This window comes from Anopheles marshallii, chromosome 2, assembly GCF_943734725.1.
Source record: "Anopheles marshallii chromosome 2, idAnoMarsDA_429_01, whole genome shotgun sequence".
NCBI classification, from domain to species: domain Eukaryota; kingdom Metazoa; phylum Arthropoda; class Insecta; order Diptera; family Culicidae; genus Anopheles; species Anopheles marshallii.
Genome location: NC_071326.1, coordinates 2,715,750 through 2,739,859, shown reverse-complemented (window position 1 = coordinate 2,739,859; position 24,110 = coordinate 2,715,750).

The window sequence follows — 24,110 nt, the reverse complement described above, 5'->3', positions numbered from 1 at the left end:
AAACCGGGAGCTTCGGCTTGTTGCGAATCTTCTAAACTGGCAGTCTGTTCTAGAAAGAGCTATCGGGGGTTTCGCTTAATAAACTTACTTCCAAATGCGGTGCTGCGGCGTTAAACGATCATCCAGCGCTGGTCTGGAGGGCGAATGCAACAATCTGCATTCAAATGCAGATCACCTAAAGCGATACCTGATTAGGCATAATTTATACCGGGAAGCAGAAGCCTTGTGTGGAGTATCGGTTTCGTTTTCGTGCAGATTCTTGGATTTACACGGAGGTGTTGAGCCTGTTGATGCAGGACATCGCTTTAATGTAAACAAATTACCAATTTAAAGCGCATTCTGTCTGAGCTACTTAGAAATTATCTGTGGAAGCGGGCTAAAAACTTGATCCGTTTGAACAAGGAAAGCAGGAACATCCCTTGATTGCAGTAGGTTACTTTCGTTGGTGAATATCAGGAGGAAATCTTGTAATTCTTTTGGAGTTCCATTTAAATATACAAATAGTTCTAATGAAATTTTACGAAGTTTTAAGAAACTTAAGCTATATTTGAATTCAACAAACATTAAATCGAGACCTGTAAGTAAGAAAAATGATTTCCATCCAGCCTCTAGGAGTGTTCGAACTAACCACCAACCGTCAGTTAGATGCACTGTAAACTCGACTACGAAATTTGCATAAAATTTGCGTGCCAAATGCTAATGATGCCTGAACTGAATCTTGGTTCCCAGCCATTCCTTCACCTCCGTAGCTGTTATCTAGCACACACACACACAGCACAACTGTATCGAATCGGGCCAATTTCATCCCCACAACCTCCCGGATCGGGAGAACGATAAACTTCGATAGCATAATCGGTCCAGCAAAACACCCACCACGAGCCTTGCGCCATTTCTTCTCATCCAAACCCCAACCTCGGTTCGGTTGTTTTTTCTTCCCCCTATCGCATCGCATCGCTCCATTTGGCAGATTGTTTCGCCGTTCGGTATCGTTCTTTGCGTTCGAAATTCAATTTGCTTGCCACCCAAACGTGACCGGTTAGATCAATATTACCGGGACCGGATCTTCCGGAGCTCGTTCCCATTCGTTTTGTCGTAAGAAAATGACCCGAGCGACACTTGTGAGCTGCTCCCGTTTCGGTTTCGGGCACGATGGAGAGACGATTGTTTATGAAAAGTTGTAGATTATTTATTTTTGATTGTTACGAAATAAATCTTAAAATCTCCGTCTGCCTTCCGCACCCGGGAGCGTATTGAATAAAATAATTCCCATTCCTGCGCCGGTGAACGACTCGTCGGGTACAGGAAGATGGTTCCGCTCGGCCTGCATGGCGTTTGGTGTGAGCAATTGGTGCGTTCGTTGCTGGCAGCATAAATCATTGAACCGTAACAGGGCGTTTGGACGGGCTCGGAAAGTTTTCTGTGCGTTTTTTTGTGGACTGTGTGTGCTTGTGCGTACATAGTTTTGCATCTCGAGACACCCCAGAAGGGACAATTCTAACGGAGAACTACATTAGCGTTTGTGGTAAAAACGAAGTAAAAAAACCTCAACACTCTATGGAAGTGTTCGCTTGGATTTTCCCTTCCCGGTGTAGATGGATAGGCGGAAAATTAAGTTCAATTTAACGTCGAAACAATGTCAAAGTGGTGCCGAAAACGAGCCATAAATGGCGCCGGTTTTGCGCGGCACGGTATGCGGCACGGTACGGAGGTGATTAAAAACCTATTTGTCTCATTTTTAACGCCACTCGATCATCGTCAGCAACCGAGCGGGCAGACCGAACACCCCGGCCAGTGTGATTATGTGTGCGGTGACGTGTTCGTGTCATGTGTGTCGCGATTATTCCGCCGATTCCCCTTCCGGATGGCTCAAAATTGGCCATTTGATGCAGTGTTACTTCAAAGATGTGCCGCGTTCTAATGACAGAAGACGTCGAAGGGAGCGAAACATCTTCAACGATGCAACGCAAACACCGGATATGACACCGGACGGTCATCAGTGCATTTTTCGTTTTGGGGTGTTCTTTCGCGTTCGCGTTTCTAATGTTTCCTCGTAAGAAAGTGTTTTTTTGGATGAGTTTGTGCTTTAAAAGTACAATTCTTAATGCAATTTTGCCCACCATCCCTTAGTTTGCGGCTCGGTGTTATCGTAATGTGTTAGTTTAATGTTCGGTGGATACAATGATGTAGAAGTGCCACGAGAATTCTGGATAAAGGAACGTCTTGTATCATTTTAATGGCCTGGCCCAACTTGAGAACAAGTAAAACAAGCGTAATATTGAAGCTATTATGGCACGTCCTTCATTATTATTTGAAATTCCTTTACAAACGGAGCTGTTTATGGAGTATGTTCTTCCTTTCGGTTATGAATAGTACTTTAGAAAAGATTTTCTCCCTATTTGACATGTTTAATGATTATGATTTGTATAGCCTAAAGGTATGCAATATGCTTTGTCTATATGATCTCCACGACTCAAATCCTTCGCCACTTTTTTCCATTTAGACTTTCGGGTATTCTTAAATTTCTACACGATTCCAGTATATACTCACAACAAATCGCATAGTTCCCACACAAATGGTAATCTGCCACGATTAACCTCCACACTCACCTTATCGATGGTGATCGATATCGACTAGGCTGGCTACAAAATCTGTTCCTTCCTCCGAACCCGCGACGGCTTGTGGACCAACAGTGAGTAAACATAACCACAAAAACAAGCATCGCCTTGTTCAGCAAACCATCGGTAATTTTTCCACCACAACCACACCATCACCAGCACCGGCAAAGAAGGGAAAACAAACATTGCCAAACAAACCGTCACAAGAACCACACATTTTGCGTCGCATGTTGTCGGACACCATCGCGAGCTGCGTGTAATGAGCCGAAGGGAAGTCACTCGGCGCTCGGTTGTCGTTACCGGGGGCACAAACAAGATTAAGACGGGGCTCGTAATCCGGGCCAACAATCGCGATGGCGCTAGCCGTAAATATGCAATAATCACCCACCACAGTCGGATCCGGTTGGCCACCATCGATTGTCCCAACAAAGAATCTCAATTGTGTGGATGCGACTGCGATGGGTGATCCGGAAATCTGCAGTGTGCATCCCACCCCGTCGGATGCATCCAGAACATCTTCCCCGATGCCCCGATCGATTGAACGGCAAGATAAGATAAGCGCCCAACAGAGCCGGGGCCCGGAACGTTTGGATCGCGTATGGTAATCGTACCAGGGCTCGTTTGTTTTCAAGTAAATCGATTATGTTTTGCGTTGTAGCTGGTGGAGTCTGGCGCTGGCGCGGGGTCGTCCCGCAATCGGGACGCTGTTTTACTCCCGGCACTCCCGCGAATAACAGATCAATCGAGCAGATCGACATGCTTTTTCGGGACCGTCGAGGAGATTATGTTGTGCGACGACAATTATTGTTTCTCGGGGAGCATCCGAACCCGAGACCGCTTGTAAAGCAATTCGGAACGGTTGTAAAGCGGCGAAGAAGCGGTTACACATGCAGACGGTAAATCTGTTTGCCCTTGCGGTACAGTACCATGTCGTTGTAGACACCGCCACACTGCTGTACAAGCGTTGATACGGGAATGGAACATGAGCGTTGTAAAACAATAGCATCAACTTTACATGACAGCGGTACAAGCAGTTGGCAAAGCGAACGATTCGCAGACGATGTTTCTCGGTGCAACATCCCATTTGCATACGTCTTGCGTTTTGGGAACGGGTCGGTTTATCGTTATTAATTGTTAATGCCGTACAATGTCTCACTGTGCGGTGAAAGAACAATAAGCGCATCGTATGATGGTTCACTTGCAATGTTTCAATTATAGCCCTTTTGCTGGTCCAACTCCCATCTGGGTGTGTTTTCCATATGGAAATGCTAATTCGCACCCAGTATGTGTTACCAATTTTTCCCGTTTGGCAAATGGCCATTCAATGCAAACAATTAATCCCTTTCACCCGGCTGGATCCGCGGAACAGTTGGTCCACCTCCCGGACAGCAGCTGGACCGAGTCAATAAAAATGAAATTAAAAATTACAATAAATTACTCGCGATCAGTCGCATACATAAAGAGAAATCAATCGCATTCACTCCCTTTGTTTTCGGGTGGCTCGATCGGAGAAAGGAGATCCCCGTCAGCTTGCACCTCTTCACGGTCCGGTGTAGTGTGAAGCTCATTGTGAACTTGTAAAATAAATTAAAGCAAATGCAGTTTTTGGGGGTTTGTTTGCTGCAAGTGGACGGAGCAAACATAAAAATGCAATCATTCTGTTCTCACTCTTGTATCGTTACAGCCACGGGGAATGCACGATGCCTGTCAGGGGTGTTGGGCAGCAATTGCAACTCATAAGGGACCCCCATCCGGTGGTCGTTTACCTTTGGCCGTCCCTGCCGGTGCCGGTTAATTGGAACAAACCGAATTCGGGGCACAGTTTAATGAAACAATGAAGCTTCCCAAATAAATATGTACATTTCATTTGGAAGCTTTCCTGCCGCATGAATGAATGCATATTTTACTGTTGACGGTGTATGCTCCCTCTTTCTCTGCTGGTTTTTTCTTTCCTTCTTGAAGATAACAAACCAAATCATCCGGCTGTTGATGGCGAAAGGGCTGACAGTTGATTTTCCGCGAAACACTCACGGTCGAAGGTGGAGAAAAGCTTTTGCCCTGTAGCAAAAATTACCCGAACTGTAGCTCCCGGTGCCGCTGGGAAAGCTTCTCGGAGCGTGGAGCGTGGAGTTGCTTTCGGTGAGGTACAGGAAGAAAATGATAAATTATGATGCGATGCCTCAATTTAACGTTAATATTTCATTTATGCCACTGGAATTGCGCACGGAGCTTGAAGCTGCAGTACCTTCATTGTGCATCAAGTGCATCTTGACACACGGCGGTATGTCGCTGGCCGTGTACGTACGTACGGCTAGCAGTGGAATGCATTTGTGTACTTCACTGTATTTTTTTGTTGTTGTTGCTTTGTTCCTGTTTTGTCGTATTCAGTTTGTTCTTGTTTCTTTCACGTGCCATACGCTAAAGTCCTGTGTTTTTTTGCGTTATTGCCACTTCTTCGATGTCAGCTTCCCGCGGGTAGCGGGCAGTGGACATCGAGCGATAATTATTTAAAACTCATTCATCTTTCCGCGCACCACGAACCGCTACGCCTCGAAGGGACGTACTGGACGCGGGGATTCATTAAATTTCATCGAACTGACCACGCTCGCCACGCTTGCACGTACACCACGCGGGAAATATGCACCATGCGCCATGATCGCTAATGCAGCCCCGAAGAACATGCACTTGCAACTGAGCATTTCTCGTCCGATGAGCATTCAACACTTTTTGCGCTGCCACTTGTGTCAGCCCAGCTGCTCGTTGCGGGAGCAGGCAAGTAAAACCAGGTGGAACATGGAAAGCGAAGCGAACGATCACTTGCTCATGAAAAAGTGCGAGGAAAATCAAGAAGGAAAACATCTTCCACGAGTCTCAGATTATGTTTTGTTTGCTAGGGAATCACTTCACTGTCGAATTGCCGCAGGAACTCCAAACATTGTTGATTTAAAAAATTAAAAGATCAACCCTTGCAACAGTAGTCGATCTTTCAAATGAGTGATGGAATGATGAAATTACGGAAAAAATCGATCTCCTGGTTTTTGTGCGCCATTTCATGGAATGTCAGCACATTCACAAGACGTGCTATTCAGTCCACACTTTACGCGTTTGAAGGTTAATGTTTTTATCCTGTCGCTAAATCATCCTCTACGCGCCTCGCAGCATTCCCAGAACCGACACCGATATAAGATTCTGTAGGTCGTTTGCAGCTTCACTGCAACTTTTGCCTGTAAGAAAACAAACAACGATTTACAACCCCTCGGAGAATAATTTCAAACATCTCACGCAACGACTCTCCACCTCTATGGGTCTACGGGGGTGAAGTTCGAAAAAAACACACCCTTCGAGCACAAGTTTTTCCCGAAGGGTGACAAACCAGAAATAGAGAAGGAGAGAGGCCATAAAAAATCTATCGAAAGTCAATAAAACAGTTTAAAAAGTTATCCAAAGTGGCAACTAAATTTGCGGGTAAATCATCACAGTTCATTGATCCAGCGGCCATAAACGTCGGAGAGGGAAATTGCACCGTCGGAATGGTCTTATAGCACTTTGATGGTGTGAAAGTGGAAGAGTTGCGATGATGGTTTGTTTCTTTTGACGCGAAAAGTTCGTCTTATAAAGAGGCAATTTCATTTGAATGTCATCGTTCAGAGTTGGCTGGTGCTGAAAAGTAAGATTCTATCCCTGATAAAAGGTTTAGCCTGAGATACAACCACCAACGAGACGCTCATGACACAAATCAAAGCATCGTTCCGTACCACACAGACACGGCGAGCAGATTCAAGCACGCCTGGGAAACGGGGAAAAGTCACCGTTGGTGGTGTACAGCAAAGTTTTCCCTCTTGAAAAGAAAGAAAATAACCATCACCACAACGGCACAACCGAAATCAGATCAATAGAAACGGAAGCAGAACGAAACGGAAAGAGGTTTCGTCGAGCGTGGAGTAAAACTTTAGTTCGGCAACAATTTTTGGCAGCTTTGTTCGTCTCCTTCGACCACAAACGATGAAATTGGACAGTCCGAAACGAGTTCCTCCCCCCAACACCAAAAAAAAGAAAGATTCGGAGGATTTTCCCACACTGATTATAAAGTTTCGCTCCTTCGGAAGTTATGTTTGAATCGTTACGATCGATAGGGAGTTCATTTCATCGGGGGAATAATTAAGCCAAGATTCCGATGTGGCTGGTGGTGGAAATGTTTGTCCGCCAAAAAAAAAAAAAAAATCGGGAATGTAGCTGAAACGATTCTTGCTCCGTCATTATCGTTTGTTGATCTAATTTTATCGCTCTGCTCACACCGCAACGCCGAATGTGAATTACCCAACGCCTGTCGAGAAGGATGCTGAAATGGTGTCACACTGTCGATGATGCTTTTCCCAATGCTTACTGGATGGTGATATTTAGCGAAATGACGGGGAAGGGAAAACGAAACGGCTACTTCCGGTCGCGAGCTCGCCCGACTGTTGAAACGGTGCAAGTTTCAAGTCATTTCCGTTCCCAGCGAATCCGACGACGCGCCGGTCTTCGCGGCAAGGCCCGAAGAAGTGACAAGTCATCGCTGATCGATTGCAGTCTCAGTTTCGCGATAGTGTGAACCAACTGTCCTGACGAAAACATCAACATCAGTACAGTGGCGGGAAAAAATGACCAACTCATCTGCCCACCGAACCATCACCGTCGTTGTCCCCCGTAGCCAGCGGAAGGGCGGAATAGTTTTCAGCAGTAACAATTAAACGCTTCGGTGCGATGCGTTCCTCCTCGGGACTTCTTAACTGTCGAAGGGAAGATGGGCAAAGATGACGGTGGAAGATTCTACATACCTCGGGCAGAGACACACAAAACGGAAGCTAACGGTAGCTGGCTGGTTGGGCAAGGACACACCAGCACGCACCAGCAAAACGGTAAACTGACGGCAGCCGCAAGTACAACCACACGGTGAAAGTCCGCCGCCACCGCTGCGCCTGGTGCGAAATGGGCCAAATCCTTTCCGTTCGGTGGAGCCGAGCGCTTGAAAGAGCGAAGCTGCCAACATCGTGGCAATGGAATGTTTTAATTAGAATTTAATTGAAAACAATTTCTGAAGCATTTTTAGCATCGCTCGGATCGGAAATGCCACTCGGGAGGAGTGCAAACGTAACACTGTTTACAACGCAGAAAAGCAAGATGCGTACACGCTTAACGCCTGCTTGGCTTCCGGAAAAGCCTCATAAAGATAGCTATTTTCTTGTGTTTCTTTTCCCCTGTTTGCTTTATCGCTGCCGTGCTGATGAAGTGTTCGCGATGAGTTTGTATTTTTGTGTGAGGAATTACTTGACTACTTGGGGAAACGTTTACAACTACGGTTAGTATTGATTTCGCTCCATCAATGTAGCAGCCAACGGATCAATCGGGAAACAAACTAATTTTGTGAAATCATTCCCATTCTTCTGTGTGTAAGATAAAAGTGTGAACCTAACCTCGAACGTAACCCGAACAACAACACCGGAAGCCATGGGAGTGAACACCGACAATAACACCCAAACGAAACCCTCCGAACCAATTCGTTCAACTTGATCGATCGATGGGCAGGCAGACCCTGGCAGACATCCGACGGACGCCGTCCCTGTCCCTGCGATGCTCGCGGTCACCATTATCGAAATTAATCAAGCGTAATCGTGCTTACTAGCCGCTTCTTGGCGGCCGTCTTCCTTCGCCGTGGCACCGTGGCGTATAGGGGCTTCCGCGGGAAAAATTGGGTAATCAAAGCGATACGTTTCGGTGTGCCCCACGGTGGAACAATGGAACGCGGGTGTGCAGGGTTCGAAGGTTTTCGGGGCCACGAATTGGACACTCTCCATTCATCGGGCGTGATGACCGGAGGGTTGCGTTGATGGGTCGGAATGAAATTGGATTTTCGCTCGCCAAAAGGGCCTGCACCGCGCTCGAAGGTAAACAACGCAACTGTGGCGAGAAAGTTGCTACCGAATCTTGGAACTGTCCTCCAGACACAGTGCTCTAGGCGCATAAGGTGGACAGATTGATCAAGAGGCGCTAATGGAATTGCATCGTCAAAATGTAATGTAAGGGAGCGAGATTGATCGATTTGGAAGATGATTTTCAAGCTATTTCTAGAACTTGAAATAGGAACTAGAGCTTTAAACTAATGCCCAAAAGATCTTTCATTCTAGACCATTGGAGGTCTTCACCACTGTCGATTAATCTACTTTTATCAGGTACTCGTGATTAGAACTTCTCCCGCACGGTGCCTGTCGATTTATTGATCACCAGTCGAAAGTCATGATTCCTCATAACATAACGAGATATCTCAAAGCTCGAACTGCTCTTATCTATCCCACGTACCAGCACTCAATTTATTATTCAGCCATCGACTGCCGGGAGCGCCAGTTTTGGGGGCGGAGTACCCAGCACCGGAAAACTCAGGTACCTAAACTGCCTGTTCCGTTCCAGCACGTGCAGCAAAGCGACACGGCTACATAGCCGGGGCTAGTTTTTCCATCGCCACCGGCCGTCTCCCAAACCCAAAGACACTCCACAGCAGCGGCTCTGATCGGCAGACCCGAAACAGAGACAATCAATGTTTCCGGGTGTTGTTACTGCTGTTTTCCACCCTCGCCTCCTTCACAGTGGGGGGGTTTCGAATGGGCTCCGGAGTGGAAAATGATACGTGGCCCTAGCTTGGGCCATGCGACTATCGCGATGATGTCACGGAGGCGTGGAGGTAGCATAAACGATGCTAAACCCTTCCACCGTTCTTCCGCTCGGGTGGCTTGTCGAGCTGTGCGTCTGCGCACGAATATGATGGTGAAGGTGAGTGGTGAGTTGCTTTTTTTCCCTTTTCCTACGCTTAGTAAACGGCTTCTAGTCTTCCACGGTACGACCCTCGGTGCGATCGCCAACAACGTCCAACGGTTTATCATTTTAATCTTTCACCGGCGAGCTTCAGTAACCTTCCACTGCCGAGCGGAGGGAGGTTTTAATCCACGATGCTTTTTTTGCTGTTTGCCGCCTTTACGGGTGGTCCCGGCATTACCGTCTATCTTGCCCAGTTGGCGATGCAATTGCACCTTAATTTCAAGTGCAAACACCTTCCACTGACAGGATGGTACGATCTGGTGGGCAGAACATCACCGCCGAATGCAACATTGTAGTTAATGACGACACATTTGTAATTCCATGGACCGTCCATGGTGGATGTCGTTGCCGCCCTTTAAGCCACCAAACAAGTCAGATGCAGCGGCTTTGGAACAAACAGCGATTGAAATTACACCCACCGAGATTTGTTGTGCGAAGGGCGCATGGATGGCTGCATGGACAACTGCAAGCACAGAGTACGTTCTAATGATGATGCATCTGCGTGCAATTGATTGTTTGTTTGCATCGTACCCACAGACGGTATTGATACGATCGTATCATGTGGATGTTAAGTAGTTTTATCGGATGGAGTCTTCATCTAAACAATGCATTAAAATGGCATGATAATTCTATAAATTGCAAACAAACATACCTGAAAGTACACAAAGCTGTCTGATAAAGAGTTCGAAGCATGCAAAGTGAAGATCAGTTCAAATACTTCAAGCACTTTTTATATTTGATTTGATTTCTTGGAAGGATTTTACAGACTCTGAGGTCTCTTGGGTATCTTTCGGCTGAAGAACTCCAATACCATAGCTCCAGAATGTCTATTTATGCGAACTACTACTATTAATAAATCAATTTAATTGTAAAAAAGACTAAGCTAAGCTATTTAGTTGAGCAATTTTAAACTGCTTAACTATATTTACAGACATTTCTTCAGCAACTTTAAATCTCGAGTTTTAATATTCCAATACTTCTTGGTATTCTATGCATACGATCATATCCTTAGAACCACCCTTAAATTTAACTTTTAATGATGGAGTAGTTAAAGTGCTTGCACCTTAAAGGTAGTTGAGCCTTTAGCAATATTCCATCAGCATCATGATTTCTTCAGCAAGACAGCTCAAGATGGCTCAGGTGTGGTGATACGGCAATTAACACCGTTTGCTGAGCAGTTCATCCTTAACCTAGCCCAATGAAAGATAGATTTGTTGTCGAACTCACACAAAACACCCTGGGAGTCCGGACGTCTGGTTAGGGGCGATTATCCTCCCCAGCCCTGTATGCGCCTACATGTGCTTTTGATGATGCGTTTCCAACCCGTGCGGGAGTAATGATGATCGGCTCGATTATCGCTGATTGCGTTGTGATGCGATTTGTTAACGATAATGATAATTGACTTCTGTTCGCGCTGTGGATAACTTTGGTCCACGGGCCGGGGTTCTCGCTCGCGCCCGTGCTTCTGCTACCGGAAGCTGTTCCGTTTCGGTTCCGTAAAGCACCAGAATGGCTTCATCAGCACCGGTATCTAGCGGCCAGAGTGCTGTAAAACCATTCTTCGCCGCTGCTGCCGATTAAGTGATTAGAGCCAATCAACGCTTTCCCACCGGATCATTCCACAACACCGACGACGATGGCGAGGAGAAGACTCGACACGTAAAGTGTTACACCTTCTTGCCAGTATGTCCCGTAGGCCGTGCTTCTGTGGACGGACGTGGCACGGCCTATTCTCACGTTTCACGGCCCAACTCGGAAACATTCCACGCTCCATTCGCGTCAACGGGATGCACGGTTTTAGTGTCAACTATCCGCCCCGTGAGTGACGAGTGACCCGAGAACGCTGTCCATTTTCGGACACCACATTCCAACCGCACTGTCCAAATGCAGTCATCAGCCGGGCGGTCGTCCACCTTCGGGTCGCGCTGGACACCATCGCCACTGCGGGACGCAATTTGTTTGGCAGGGAATTTTATTCAAATCAGTACAAATTGGGAAATCTGGGCAGCGTTTCGCGCTGGGGCCGCCGAAGGTGAGGGAAACATTTTTGAAATATTTTAGCTTTTCCCTTGTTTGGCTCGTTGGGAGGCTGGTTGGGAGATGAGATCCCAACGGGTAGATAGCTCACCCCGGGACGAAATCGGCGGTCCGTTCCATATGGCAATGGGGATCATTATGAGTTGACCGATAAAGTAAATGCTATGTGCGTTGATCGCGGTAAGGTAACGTTCGGATGGAGTCGGAGATAAAACCAGTAGACAGTGAGGGTGTGTGGACTCGACCTACTTCTTTGAGGTTGGTCTCAACGACGATTTACTCTTGGTTAGTGTTATGTGATTGTAAAATTTTTATGTGAGGTTTAACAATAGATAAACTCCTTGTTTTATTAACTTCCAAGAGAACAACTGCAAAACGTCCAACTCATTCTAGCTATTCTCGTCACGATTTCTGCGCGCATTAACTATTTTCCCCATCGGAATTTGTTCCAGCGACATATGCCAAGGACACTGACCAACGAGCGGCGATCTATCCGGCGGGGCGTTATGACCGTTTGCGATACATGTAATTAAATTAAGCGAATGGCATCCGCAACCCGGCACGCTGGACGCTTGCAACTCCCTCCTTAGCCTTAGCCGTCCCGTTTTTGGATCTTCTCGACACCGTGAATGGCATGCATGCGCGAATATGCAACCGATTTCCTTATCGACCAGCTGCGACGACATGCCGTCGACGGGCACTGCGGCCGACTCCGCATAAAGAACCGATACCGTACCGACAATGCGACATTACTAGGCCCCATCTACAGACAGGCGCGCAGATTGAAGTCGCCCGATAGCCCCCGTCCGAATGGCCGTTGCTGCAAGGACCCCCTTCCAAACACGGGGTGTCCATTAGAAAGGGGCGAAAACAGACAGCGGCCAACTAATGCGTGGTTGGGGGGATAATTATCATATTTCTACCATTAGCAAACAAACGGTCTGCCCCGTACGCTCGTTGCTAATGAAACAATTACCCTTCAGTAAGCTCAGTGTAGAGCACAGCCAGACGCTTCGTTCGGAAGCGAAGGAAGTATCTATTAGTGACTCTTTACGGTGGTACGGATTTGCGGGAGTTAGTTTGCTGGACGATGGGATGGACGGGAGTCGTGGATGGGGGACGCAAAATGTCGCTTTGCGTGTCTAATGGCTTATTGGAATTTTTCCAAACTGTTGGCCTGTGTCTGAGGTTAACGGACACAATGATGATGATGATGATCGTGGTGATAATGATGATAGCAGATGGGACAAAATGTGGCTGCTGAGTATATTATCGAGCGAAGATTTGTAGCTTAATTAAAGAGCTTCAACTTAAACTGTGTCAATTCTGTGTTAATGGTGCGGTACGTGCTTTAATTCACTCAGAGGAAGATGTAAGTGAGCTCTTTTAGTTTTGTATATTTATCGAACGGGGCGACTCGGTGGTGTATTGGTAGCGACGCCAGTTTTCACACAATAGGACCGGTTCAAAATCCCATCCGAACCAGACCATCGTACGAAGGGAAGACCACTCGGCTACGAGTAAATTAAGTCAAAGAAAGCCAAAAATGGCAAGCCTAGACCTCTTGTGGTTGTTGTGCCGATAAAGAAGACCATATTGCTGAACAAAAGCTATAACTTCTTACTGAACTTATTGTTTGGAGTATATTTTGAGCAATGTTCCTAATGATTTATACTCAGCATTGAAGAAATGAGAACATATTAAACAAATGAGTTAGTACTACCCATTAGTGATGGTGATTTTAGAGAACTCAATGTCTAGAGGGAGTGCTTACGTTACCGTCCTAGCTACTCAAGTAATATCTCTATTATATCTCTATAATTATTCAACCTTTTCCTTGTATGGTATATGTAGGGCATATCAATCAAAAGTTGAACTTTACAGTTTTTTAAAAGAATTTTAGCGCAACCCGAAGTTTCACGCAATCTGCCGAGTTATTCAAATACATCTCGTGATGGTTGCTCACTAACTGTTTGTAAGTTTGTTTGAAAATATTGAAATTCGTTATTGTATCTTGTAGGTGACATAATCTTTTGTATTCTTTAGCGGGCTTCCAGTCTAATGTCTAATGAAATTTGTATTGTGTGCGAAATATACAAGATTAATATCTTTGTGTAACAATTCTCGACATCAGAAGTAGTTTTTTTGTTGTTATTATTTCAAAATCGACATCGATTGCATGTACTGCTGGGAAAGAGTTAGAGGTCTCCAGTGCCCTTTTGCCTTGACTTGTCTATGAAGTAAATGCTTTCCATTGATATCTTCTGCCCATCTACGACCCATCATGCATTGTGCTAGTCGTGCCTATCGTCCCAATTTGTAACTACAAATGAGTTAACGATCCACAAAGCTCCCTCATCCACCTAACGATCGCATTACGGCGGGACGTGTTTGATAATAAAGCGAGCTTCCCTTTTGACCCTTTAAGTTTGCGATGGACCTGTGATACTGCAATTGCCTTTACTAGGGAACCATGGAAGGTAGGGAAATTGCATTTTGATGTCTACCATAGCCTCTGTGGCCAGTCTCGTCCACCCTCGTGTGCGTGCGTGGTGAATCGAAAGGGCTGAGCGATAATGAAAACGGCGGCCATTACTACTCTTTTGTGTTGTTTTGTGTGTTTTGTTTATGGTCTCCGTTCGTTGATTTTTGCGGCCACACGGGGAAAGTGCATGTGCATGTGCCAACTAATGCGACAACCCCAAGCCCCACTTTCGGCTCCATTTCTGTCCCCTGGTCGGGAATAACCGGCAGTGCAATAAAAATAATTCCAAAATTATTTTATTTCAACGTTCATTTCGGTTCCCCTTCATCACCCCGGGCGACCCTTCGGTAATGTGAAATTGAATTGGCAAACGTTTCACACCCGCTTCCCAGTTCCACCTGGTCAATAACGTTCATTTTCCTTTCGGGGACCGTTTCACCGGTGGCAACTTCACAGTTTGTCATCGTTACCGCGCGAAGCAAAGACGTCGCGCGGGAAATTCGGAGGAAGAGAAGACGAAATATGGCAAGAATTTTTATTTGTCTGTTCCGTTCGCTCCATACCAGCGCGCAAGGATTAAGCGCCAGCCCTCGCCGCACAAGGGGCACAACACGGCTAGAAGCAACGAATTTCAAACCCCCCCGAATGCGAATCGTGCCGCGTGTGACCACGCCTCGTTTTTATTGCACTTTTGATGGTGCAAATGCAATTCACATTCACGTCGCAGCTGCAACTTGCGCGTGTGCGTTTGGATGCACTTTTGCTCCACCGTAGCGTCCACAAATCTCCCAGTCTTTCTCGCCTCAAAGCCGATCCGGTTGCTCTCGTTTAATGTTTCCTCCATCGGGCTCGAATAGTAGCGGGTCGGGATCCGCTTTTTTCTGCCTTGGCAAACGGTTCAAGCTGTCGCTTATCACGTGCCACGGATGCGGCCGAATGCAACCGTTTCCGGTTCGTATTATGGCACCGGCTTTAGGGAGGAAAAAATGAATTTCTCCCCGCAACAGCCCAAGCGTTGGGAGCTACATTTTCATTTTCTTTCCACAGGAACCCCACGGAAGCTTACGGACTGTGTGCGGACTTGTGGATGGCACCAAACCAAACAAACAAGTCGCTTGTGGTGTGGCTCCTGCTGGACAGGAATGCAAAAACGCACCGTTTTCTTAATATCGGCTGCAATTGAGTGTAATTGAATAATTCGAGAAATTTGATGAAGCGGTTTTTTTTTCCTTTTCAACCGGTAAGAAGCTTTGTTTTTCACCTCGGAAACAGAACCCGGAAGCGTAATAGCGCGGACGAACATCATCACGAGGTTGTTCCCACCATAGCGCAGGATCGATGATGATGGCGGAAAAAAAACTCCCCCCGAAGGGAGGCAAATGTGTGAGGTCAAATATGTGCACCCGACTTTGGGAGAGCAATTTTTCATGTGGAAAATGCTGCTGTAACTTATAGGTCAATTATCGCATTAAAATGTTTTATGAAAGTATCGCTCCTTCCGGGAGAAAGTGTTGCCGAAGGTTGTATCTTAAGCAATTCTTAAGCCCTATATTGGTCATTTGAGCATGAAATTAATATCTGAAAGCTTCAAAGAGCGTATTTCTTCAATAAAAGTACATGAAGCTCATAATCACGATTAAATCGCAAGACCCTGTTTTCCACGACTCCGGAATTCCACAACTCCCATAATCGGCATTCGGCACAAAGTCTCGGCCCGGTCACAACGCCACGCAAAAAAGCGACACCATGAAATATTCTTTAATCTCCAAACCTCCCTTTCGCAGTCGTGCACCCCGCGGCCAGCAGTCACCCAAATACCAAAAACCAATCGCAAAACTTCATCTTAACATCGTTAACGAACCGAAAACTCCCGCTTTGCCAAACTTGGTCATCCGGCAAGGGGAGCAACCATGCACGGTCTGTTGAGCCTTTTCTGGGTCCTGGCTAGCAGACAGTGATGGCGGATTTCTGGCCGTACCGAACAGAGCAAACTCGCCGCCCGCATTCGGGATGCATTCGGATGCGCTTTGCCCGTAGATGGAAATCCGTCCGTGGAAGGGTTTTTTGAGCAGTTTTCATCGAAATCATCGTCGTCACTGTCACCGTGCTACAAACCCCATCCAGCGACATCGGATCCGGTTGCGGCCAGATTGATTGATTGATAAATGGATGAATTTTAAATTTCCTTCGTCCTTCCGTGCCTTCGGTTCGCTTCCATTCCTTGCCGTGCCATCGGCCGGGACTTTAGAATGGCGGAACGGAACGTTGTAGCGTTGTGGACCCGATCGATGGGCTGATTGTACCATGAAATGGAGCAGCCAGAAGGACACACACACACACACGGACCCAAAGCTCAAACGACCAATGGTCGAGCAACGGTCGCCATCTTACGGTCGAGTGCAACGATCGCTGCTCAAACCGTCACGAAGTTTAATTTCGCGATAAATCTACTGCAAAGCGAGAATGTTAAGTGAGGTTGCAGCTGCAGCCGAGAGGACGCTCAGGACACGCAGATATATCTACCGGCTGTAATCGTTTGCGGTTGGTTAAAGCGACCATTTTCTAAGGACACTCGTACAATGTGTCGTTTTTGAGGAAACACGAGCTGCGATGGGTAAACGCAACAGAAAAGTAAATATCTGATTAGGAGAACCAATAAAAGATATCCCATGAAATGAGAATTAGCCAAGGGAAAGCTAGATGATACAGATTATCCTAATAGCTAATCTATCCGTAAAATATCATTAGTGTTGTTACCTGGCACAGACAAAGTTAGGTCTCTGCGTTGGAGAGAACAAAGCCCTCCTGCAATTGTTGCTTCTGCTTTAAGAGACACACAAACAGACAGTTCCAACGACAGCTCAAACGCTTCTGCTTCACAATGCGAAACGTCATTATATCGATTGGCCATGGCCACCAACCCTCCCCAAACGCACACACCCTGAAGAAGACCGGTAGGAGGTGCAGAAAAATGTGATTCAATAATTAATCATCCTGCCCGTACCACAAGAACTTCGCGCGTACGACGTCTTCCCGGGGGCGACTGACTGGTCCGACCGAGCTGCGTATGTCCCCCGGGACGGGCCCTGGATGGATGGATCGATGAAAACGCGTCGATCAGGACTCGGTTCGACAGCCGGCCGCAATACCGGCCGCAGCGTCCTGCACTCGGAGGGGAGACTTTCAATTTCAACCGAGTCGCTGGTCGAGACGCTGGAAGCAGCTGTAAATGACCCGCCAGCCATCTGAAGACTTGTTCAAGGCTTCACTTTGGCGTCAGAACTCAGCATTCCATCAAGCCTGCGTCTGTCTGCCACAAATGCGAAAGAAACTCGTACCGGTCGGTTGGAAATGTCACGTGAATCGTTGATGGGCCGCAAAATTCGAGTAATCAATTGTGGACCAATTGTGGAGCGGTAAAGGAAGAAAGGTGGCCAGCGTCTGTTTTGTATCGTGTTTATGCTTTTTATCTTCATCGGATGTTCCGGGCGTGGTGAGACCCGTTTCGTTTCAAGAATGTTCTCTGTATGTTGCGTTTCGACCAAAGATGCCTAAAGTTTTCACCCAAAATCAGCTTATTTCTTATGTTTTCGAGCATGATTACACATTGATCAGGCTAAATAAATCAGCTTAAACTGCAAAAACCTCAACTGCTAGGCAAGAACTGTCCGCAAATCTTATTTCCTGTGTGTAAAGTTGGTGTGTCCCTTTTTTAAAGATTCATCCCACGTGATGCCAACCTTCGCTGACCACCGATGTAATCTGCTTTTCACTTGACACAGGTTTAAATACATACGGCTTGCCGTTTTCGGCTGCTTTTGCTACGCTATCAATCATAATATTGGGTTCCTATCATCCGGCGATAGGCTACTCCCTTTCAATAATCCCCATCCCTTCACTCATCGGATTATCAAACACTCATAAATCATGCAGCGTTTCGGCGCGGTGCCTCAAAGTCAAACGGTCGCCCATACATGTGGTCACAAAGCCACTAAAGAAGAGACAACTGTGCTGAAAATCACTTCGCCAACTTCTTATCCAACTCACAGCGAGAACAAAAAACTCCCATCTTTAAGAAGCGATCATGCAGGACAATACTTTCACCGCACGAGCGGTAAACAACCGGCCGTGGCGGAAAAACCATTTTCCATACTCTCGCAAGTTAAAACATATATTGCTAAGGAGCATCTGACCAGCACCAGCTGACGGTTGTGTGAGGTTGCGGCTGATTTTGAGTTGACCGATACCCGGAACCGTTTGCGGCTGTGTTTATCGTTTCATCTTAACCACATCACGTGCGATACATCCATCGATTCATATCCTTGGTGTTTAGCAGCAGCTTGCGTTAGCACAAGTTTCGAAGAAAATTCCTCAGCCAAAGAAGTTGGAGAGGATGAAAAAGGTCATCCGGAATGAAAAATAAACCTCGTGAATGAAGCTACCGACCGGTGGTGTAAAGATTTCCCACATATTTTCCACCATTACGAGACAAATGTTTGTCTAACAACATTTGCTCCCAAAAAAGACAGTGCTGGGTGTTTGATTAGTTCCTGTGATATTTCAATTATTTTATTGTTCTTATTATTTTCCAACTATTAGACACAATATTCTTCTCATGAAGGAGTGAAATAAAGAGGAAAATTATTAATGTACTAACGCCTCTTTAGGATGGACATTTATTTTTTTCCTACACTGTACTTTACGCTGTGTGTGAAGAGAGAGTTTTTTTTACGTTCAAAGTGCAGTAAAACCTTCAACAATAAGGGCGAAAAAAAGTCTGTCTGATGACTTTCCCTAAAAGAAAACCGATAAAACTGTTTATCGAGGGGAAAACTACCCTGTTAGACAAACAAAAAAACTCCCAAAAACACACAAAAGGATAAAAAATTCCAGACGCCAGAGGCCAATCCGTGACAATGCTGTGGTCAAGACAAAACCAATAGTGTGTGCTACAGTGTGTGAAGAAGAAAACAGAAAAAGTTAAACCGGGTGTTGAAAAAAATCGTGTCCAAACTATGTTCAAATGGCGCTGTAGTTATTACACCCCGGGCCACAAACCGTACCCGAAAGGCACATATTGCACTAGGAAAATTCATTCAGGCCCTCTGCTCGCAGGAGGGAAACAAAATCGAGAACCAAAAAAAAAACACATACACACAATCTTCCCGACCAGCAATGAAAGAGTGTGAAAATGTATGAGTCCAGCTGGAAAGATGAGATTTTTCCCGTTCACTTCGGTTCGCCTTTTGTTAGCTGTCCTTCAGCCGGTGGTGCGAGAATTTCTTTCTTTTCCTCTGTGCGGTTCTGTGAAAATGGACACGGCAGAGCAAATGCTGCCCCACTGTAGCATAAAATTCCTCCAGATGAACGACGAACGAGTGTGTTAATATGTAAGATATGCGATGGTCAGATTTGTGTTACCATTTGCTCCCGATTTGCAACCCGTCCGAAATCTGGACGACCTTTCCGAGGGTTGTGATGATTTATGCATCCGTGGCCCATGTGCAAAGCCCATATATTATGGAGGAAGGCAGCAAGAATTTTTCTAAAGCAGGGTTTTTCTTTTGGGGGTTTGATAAGTGGCTTTAAGGAAGAATGGAAGTTGCATGATGCATTCCGCTGGATAGGTAAAAAGGCGTGAAAGTATCATTGTAACAAGAATCATTGTTGGACGAATGACCCTTAAAAGGTGTTCCACAGTGATTCAGTTAGTTCTTTCAAGATTGAAAACATGAGTAAATTTATCGAGAATTATATAGGAAAAGTACAAAGTTTGCTGTAATAATGATTACCCTAGCAATGATATTGCTTTAATGGAAAATTTTCTTTCGAAGCTTGCGCCTAAATGTAGGCAATTGTGTTACGCCAAAAGCTTAGAAAGTGACGTGCGCTGTCACGATATTGCTGTAATGTCCAATTATTAGAATATTATCACTTTACAAATGGGTTCTTTATTGCTTTTTTAAATTGAAACTAATCTCAATTTATATTTATCAGAATAATTTAATAATTCTAATAGAATTTATCGTTCTTCTCTATCTAACAGACTAAATGTTCGAACGATAGCATCATTATAAAACCACCTCAAGATCCTTGCCAGCAACCAACAATCGACCTCAATCACCATAACCTGCTCTAAAAATGTAAATGTGCCAGAAGAATCCCAAACAAACAACAAGGACACCCGAGGAAAAAAAACTGACCACCCAATATTCCGTCCTCGCAGGTGAGGTTTGACTTTTATTCGAACAAATAAAACCGAGATGCTGCAGTACGCTTGGTTGCTACTAATTCAGTTGGGTATGATTAAAATGTTTATTTTTCCCACCGACTCTTTCCATCCTTTATCAGCAGCGAGAAGGAGGCCAGCTAGGAGAGGAAAAAAAACAAGGATACCGCGTGGATGGTAAATGGCCACAAATAAAATCATCCGAACATGTTGTCCTCCCTCACCTGGTTCGGCCATGTGGTTCCCGCTTTCCCACCTCCAAACGCTGACCAAACACGCCGGCCACTGGAAACGGGCAGGTAATGATGCGAAATCGTTACCACCGTGCTTTTCGTATATCATTTTCATTTATCATCCCGCCAGCATCATTATCCCCTTCGGAGTTTTCGGGGTGGAAAAGCGTACAAGCGTCTGTCATTAGAAAACTCGCCACTAGCGCGCTGTGGGTTCGGAAAACGTCTCGACTCGGCGTACGAAGGGAAGAAAAATAAAACCATAACAAAACCCACCACGATCGTCCCAATTGCCCGGTGTGGAACCAATTGTGGAAAACACTTGGGTTCACTTGACCGTCTAACAAGCAATTCGTCCGTCCGAATGTGCAAACATACCCCAACACCACCGGCAGGACATGTTCGTCGCAACGAACCAGTTCGCAGTAAGGGTTAGGGGACCAACAGCGTACAATCAGATACATTTAACCTAAATTACTTTAATAGATAATTTGTCTGTCTCTTCGCTGTCCGCTGCGGTGTAATCCGAGTGAGCCCCCGGCCAGCCGCTACCGCTTGACATTAGCATTGCCAGGATGTCAAATGGATGTTGAGGACGAAAAAATCCACCCCCCAGCACACCACCACCCCACTCGTCACGTGGGCACTGGGTCACGGATTAGCCGTTGCAGAAGATGAATTGATTAGCATGCTGGTGAGATGGCACCCCGCTCAAATCTCTTTTCCCATAATCCTGGCTGCTCTGCCCGCAACCGGAATGTGGCACCAGGAAGGCTTCGGGTGAGTGACAGTTTGCAAAACCAATGAAAGGTAATTGTGGGGATTTGGATTAAAAATTGTTGACACTCATTCCGACTCCATCCTGGCGGGCTCAAAGGTAGTGTCAAAGCCGTCTAATACCTAAAGGTGACTTTCCAAAAGTGTTCCATGGGGCTTTTGAAATAGGTATGAACGATGTTTTTGTTTACCTCACGGTATCAATCACGGAAAGTCCTCGAATGCCACCCTTTTTTGTCGCTTTTGTTAATTTTGCTCCCCTGTTTCCCAAAGGCTAATAAAATCATCCTCAACCTTTGAAAGGGATGAGCTCTGGATGCTGCTCAGTGGAAACCAGCGAAACGCTGCTCTGCGTAGGCGTTTTGCTAATGAATTTTCTTCATTAATGGTGCTGCAAACAATTTTGGACTAATTTTAAAATTCAAAAATTAATGAACGTCATGACTGGACGAGTTTTTGCGGAGCGAATCATTGCTATAAATTGACTTTCTTTCGGTGGAGAACGATTCATCAAAACAAAAGAGAACTCATGAAGTACTTTTTGAGATACTTTTTAAGTAACCGTGTACTAATTTGTCATAAAGAATTTGAAAATAATTATGGTATAAATTATGTAGTCCATTGCGCATTAGTAAATAAGTCAAATGGTTTCTTTTATTATACAATATCCTTAACCTATTTTGCTAAAGAATGGAAAACTTTAATCGAAATTCATTTGTCCGACAAATTTTACACTGTGCCTGCAGAGCTGTGAGAAAAAAGTGGGAGGAGCTCATTCCTCTTTCCACCGTTGCTAGCGCCACCTATGTGTCAGTGTATGAATCTCGCGAACTGCCATCTGTGGGAATAATCTAAAACCACATGAAGGTGTTTCCAGATATACGAGGATAATAAATATTTTTTTACATTCTTTTATACAAAGTTGATAACTACTTGAGAGGTAAATTTACATAGTTGCTGTATATGTACTATTCCTGCTGCTATTTTATTCTGCTTCCAGTAGAAAGCACTTAAATCTACTGCAACTAGAGGCCTTCTAGCACCGTACAAACTCCGTTCAGTTGTTCTATCTTGTTCCACCATCAAGCAGCGTGTAATTCATATTCATCTTCTTATGCCGGTGGCTGGTTGGGGAGTGAAAAATTACTTCCGCAGAAATCATCGCACCGATCGCTCCTGTGAGACCATCAGCAGCAACCGATTTTCGTTTCCGTTTTGCATTCGCTGCTGATTGCAAACCTGTTTGCCCGGTGCATACACGATGCATCGCAGGCAAAGATGCGTTCCCATGGTTTTGCCTGTTATATTGGAGCTTTTGCTTTGAGCTGCTGCTGCTGCTCTTTCGACCATAGGATATCATCAGCGCTGTGTGCTTTACTTTTAATGCTGCGCAATGGGTGAGCTCCATCTTTCATAACAACTTAACCGGCATTGGTCATTTAGCGTCTTCCGGAGGTCGTTCTGGAGAGCCTGTGAAAGATGAACGAAGCCTGAGGCTAACGGGATCGGTTGTAGCCACGGAAATGAGTTCGAAGGGACAATCAGAAACACTGATGAAATGCTAGGAACGATCGATTATTGCTGTACTTCTAATAACAACCAATAAAATTAATGATCAATGAACAAATCCCCTTTATTTATGCTAAAATCAAATCACTCCCCAAACTAACCAAACTTTTCGCGAATCGCTAATCGCAATCACCCCATCGCCCGGCCTCGGCCATCAAGGTCATCCTGATGGGCACTCAGCGATACTGCAATGTTCTTCTTTCTGGTTATCTTCTCCCCGGTGGGTGCTTTCTTTCAAACAAACGCGATCCTGCACGCGATAAGCGTCGGTCAGCGGGGTTTGGGCCTTTTTCAACAGAATCGTTAAAAATCCATCATACCGCGCATCAACCACGAACCGCAACGACGCCAATAAACACAACCCGGTCGTGTGATGCTGCGGCACCACTCACTCGGGTCTACCCCATCAACAAGCGTCCTCTATAAAACGCGCTAGTGGATCGGTATTCGGATGGTTTGACAAACACTTTGGTGGTGATGGCTTGTGCCACTAGCGAGTGAAACATGCAGACGATACGGTGCGAGCTTGGGACACGAACGACGACGGGATTTCAAACGCTTGGTGGTACTGCCTTCAACTCCAGGGAAGGCTTCAGCTGTGTGAAGCGGTGCGGTAATTAAATTAAGAGTTTTACCTCCATTCCACCGAAAAAAAATAATTAAATGGTCGTGCAGCTGATGCGATTCGTTAGCATATCAACACAGCATGACAAACAGCTAGCATGTCGTTCGAAGTAATGGATCAAGTAGTGTAATGGTATTACATCTTCATACATAAAGTAATGTCGATTTTATAGTAATTGCTCTAAAGGAAATGCCAATGTCTGGAAGAAATTGATTTAGGCAGTGTTTATGATAAGAAATATCTAGCAAAGAATTGCTCTAAGTGGCTTTCGGAGAACAACTTAATATGGTGCTCTCCTTGGTTAAATAAAACTTTAACTAATTTTATTACAATTTTTCATAAATTTCAGCTGCTTAACCATTGGAGGACGATGTATATATAACCATGAACAGTACTCTTATCTTGACAACTAATGAATTTCGTCCGTGCGTCTTCTGCCTCTATCTCTGAGACCACCAACCGTCAACAAGCAACAGAAAGGACCCGCTAGAAACAACGCTAGGAAATCATTTGTCCACAAATCCCTCCTGGAATGCTTCTCTTCGCCACCACAGCCCCGTAACACCCGTAAAACTCCCTTGCCACGAACAACCGGTCTTAATTACGCGCAAAAATCCCAACCACCTGGCACGCTCGAACGAATGCGCACGAGACTTAAATGCGTGGCGGGCGAGGTGCACACACTGCCTCC